The 3,182-nt window shown below is 49.1% G+C and overlaps 1 long non-coding RNA gene across 1 annotated transcript; it reads right to left on the bottom strand.

The window, feature by feature from the left end:
• Positions 1 to 266: 266 nt before the first annotated feature.
• Positions 267 to 766, bottom strand: LOC124688541. The gene is made up of 3 exons (XR_006998552.1): positions 710 to 766; positions 548 to 618; positions 267 to 458 (listed from the first exon to the last, which is right to left on the bottom strand). It is a non-coding gene; the product is annotated as an uncharacterized LOC124688541 (long non-coding RNA).
• Positions 767 to 3,182: the final 2,416 nt, after the last annotated feature.

The raw sequence follows: 3,182 nt of genomic DNA, 5'->3' as shown, positions 1-3,182 counted from the left end.
TCTGAACCCAGTACAAACAAATTAAGGTTGGAGTTGCATTTCTACCGATAAATTTAAGTGTTGGTTAGCATGGCATAACATGGCAAGGAGTGCGCTACTTCAATATTAAACAGAGCGAGGAAATCCTAGTTGGAAACCCAAAATACTCCGCATATATGTGGGGTGAACATGCACAACTATCAACGCGCGTCATGATGCGAGATGCAAACAGATGAATGGATGGCATATTAATGATCCTTGTATTTTGCTGATCAATTTTCATATATAGAACATTTTATTTGGAGTTACCAATTTAAAGATATGAATTTTGGAAGATTTTGCAAACAGGAATAGAAGCAGATAGAGACACGGGCTGGACCTGAGGGGAGGCGGCGACGGATAGCGGCCCACCGCGCTCTGGGCGATGAAGATGCTCACGACGAGTGGGCTGAGGCCCATCTGCAGAAGATCTAGCAGATCTGGCATAAACAGAACAAAAAGATGGGCTTAAAACGCATCTGGCTGGAATAGAACCCAAGACCTCCCGGAACTGGGCTATGGAACGAACCAGCTCAGCTACATGTTGTTGCTGGTTTGGAAGGTCTCCCACGCAAGGTAAACCATTTGTGCCTGCGGGATCTGAACGAAAAAGAGGAAAGAAAGGGATTTAATTGACCACCGTGGAGATTTGATCTTGAGATCTCATGGGATAGCAAAACCAGGATGTTACCACTGCGCTGCCTGATCGGATGGTGATGGTTGTGGGTCGCCCGACTACTAGAAGCAGAGAAGGCGGAGCTCGGGCATGGCGTCCATGGCGGAAGATCCTGGTCGGAGAAGAACTTGATGGCTGCGGACGAAACAGCACGAGCGCGAGGCGTCGGGGGTGCGCCTGGATACGGGGAAATCGTGGATGTGCTTGGTTTGGCCGGAGAAGGACGAGGGCGGCCGGAATCGGGGAAGAAGCTTGGAGTCTGGCACGAAGAATCGGCGACCTTGCGCTCAACTCGGGGCCTCTCGGGACGATTCCGCGCACCAGGAGATAGAGGACGACGAGGCGCATCTGCCGATGCCCTCAGAACGGCGGGGGAGGGTCTGTAGTGGCGGCGCCATGGTGAAGAGGATGGTGGAAGTATGATTTTCTCCTGTTCGTTTTCTCACAGAGAAGAGAAGAGAGAAAGGGTGGAGGGAGGTAGGTGGCGGCGGGATGGATGGGAGATAGGGCTAGGGTTTGCTGCTTTGGGGAAGGGGAATAAAAGGGAGAGGGAGCAGGTGGGTGAGGCAACCATGTGCGGTGGTGGTCACGCCACCGTGCGTGAAGAAGAAAGCGACAGGAGATCTTTCTCCTAGCGAAGGGGTATGCGGGCTCAGTGGGCTGGGCCGCCTCAGGCTGAAGAAGGAAGGAAGATGGGCCGCCGGATTGGAGAGGTGGAGGGAAGGAAATGGGCTAGGGAGAGAGGGAGCCCAAGGGAGATTTTCAAACCTTTTTCTTTCTTTGTTTTAAAACCAGATTTTGAAAACCATTTCAAACCAAACCAAAGCAGCACAAAAATTTATTTTGAAGTTTGAAAACATTTGAAAATAATTTTATTGGTTAGGAAGGTTTGGTGTTAGAGTGTTATTAAAAGAAAAGATAAGGGGAAGTTTTATATATAGAAACCATATGAGAGGAAAACAAAACAAAACAAAATAATTTAGGGTTTATAAAATAATTTTATTTTGTTAAAATCATGGATGATATGATGCATGATGACATGATGATGCATAAAAGAAAAAAGAACAAACAAATCTAATAGGGTGCTACCCGGGGCCGTTACAATTAAGAAGGAGCTGTAGGGGGCTCGGTGCAAGAAGGTTAGATCCGGATCGGGGAGATCTATTCTCACCGAAGGTTTACCAAGCCGCAGAGGATGACGCGTGGGGTCGGCGGAGAGGACGTGGCGCCAGCGTGGTGCTGAGCTGGCGAACCTTGCGCGGATGCACGCAAGGCGTTCGACGCCGTGCGCGGGCGGTGACCACTGCGGGCCAGCATGGTGCGCACGGGCGGTGCAGGATGATACGTCTCCGACGTATCGATAATTTCTTATGTTCCATGCCACATTATTGATGATATCTACATGTTTTATGCATACTTTATGTCATATTTATGCGTTTTCCGGAACTAACCTATTGACGAGATGCCGAAGTGCTAGTTCCTGTTTTCTGCTGTTTTTGGTTTCAGAAATCCTAGTAAGGAAATATTCTCGAATTGGACGAAATCAACGCCCGCAGTCTTATAATTGGACGAAGCTTCCGGAACACCCGAGAGCCGCCGGAGGGAAGCCTCGGGGGCCCCACACGCCACCCCGGCGCGGCCAGAGGGTGGGCCGCGCCCCCTAGTGTGTGGGCCCACCAGGGCCCCTCCGAGGCTGCCCTTCCGCCTACTTAAGGTCTCCGTCGCGAAAACCCTATTACGTTCGACGAAACCAGAGAAAACCTTCCAGAGCCGCCGCCATCGCGAAGCCAAGATCTGGGGGACAGGAGTCTCTGTTCTGGCACGCCGCCGGGACGGGGAAGTGCCCCCGGAAGGCTCCTCCATCGGCACCACCGCCATCTTCATCAACGTTGCTGTCTCCCATGAGGAGGGAGTAGTTCTCCATCGAGGCTTGGGGCTGTACCGGTAGCTATGTGGTTAATCTCTCTCCTATGTACTTCAATACAATAATCTCATGAGCTGCCTTACATGATTGAGATTCATATGATGATGCTTGTAATCTAGATGTCATTATGCTAGTCAAGTGGGTTTTACTTATGTGATCTCCTGGAGACTCCTTGTCCCACGTGTGTAAAGGTGAAAGTGTGTGCACCGTGTGGGTCTCTTAGGCTATATTTCACGAGAATACTTATTCATCGTTATGAATGGCATAGTGAAGTGCTTATTTATATCTCTTTATGATTGCAATGTGTTTTGTATCACAATTTATCTGTGTGCTACTCTAGTGATGTTATTAAAGTAGTTTATTCCTCCTGCACGGTGTAATGGTGACAGTGTGTGCATCGTGTAGTACTTGGCCTAGGCTATGATTGTGATCTCTTGTAGATTATGAAGTTAACTATTGCTATGATGGTATTGATGTGATCTATGCCTCCTTTCGTAGTGTGAAGGTGACAGTGTGCATGCTATGTTAGTACTTGGTTTGGTTATGTTGATCTGTCATGCACTC

This window comes from Lolium rigidum, chromosome 2, assembly GCF_022539505.1.
Source record: "Lolium rigidum isolate FL_2022 chromosome 2, APGP_CSIRO_Lrig_0.1, whole genome shotgun sequence".
In the NCBI taxonomy this organism is placed as follows: Eukaryota; Viridiplantae; Streptophyta; class Magnoliopsida; order Poales; family Poaceae; genus Lolium; species Lolium rigidum.
This window is presented reverse-complemented; position numbering and strand designations above follow the sequence as displayed.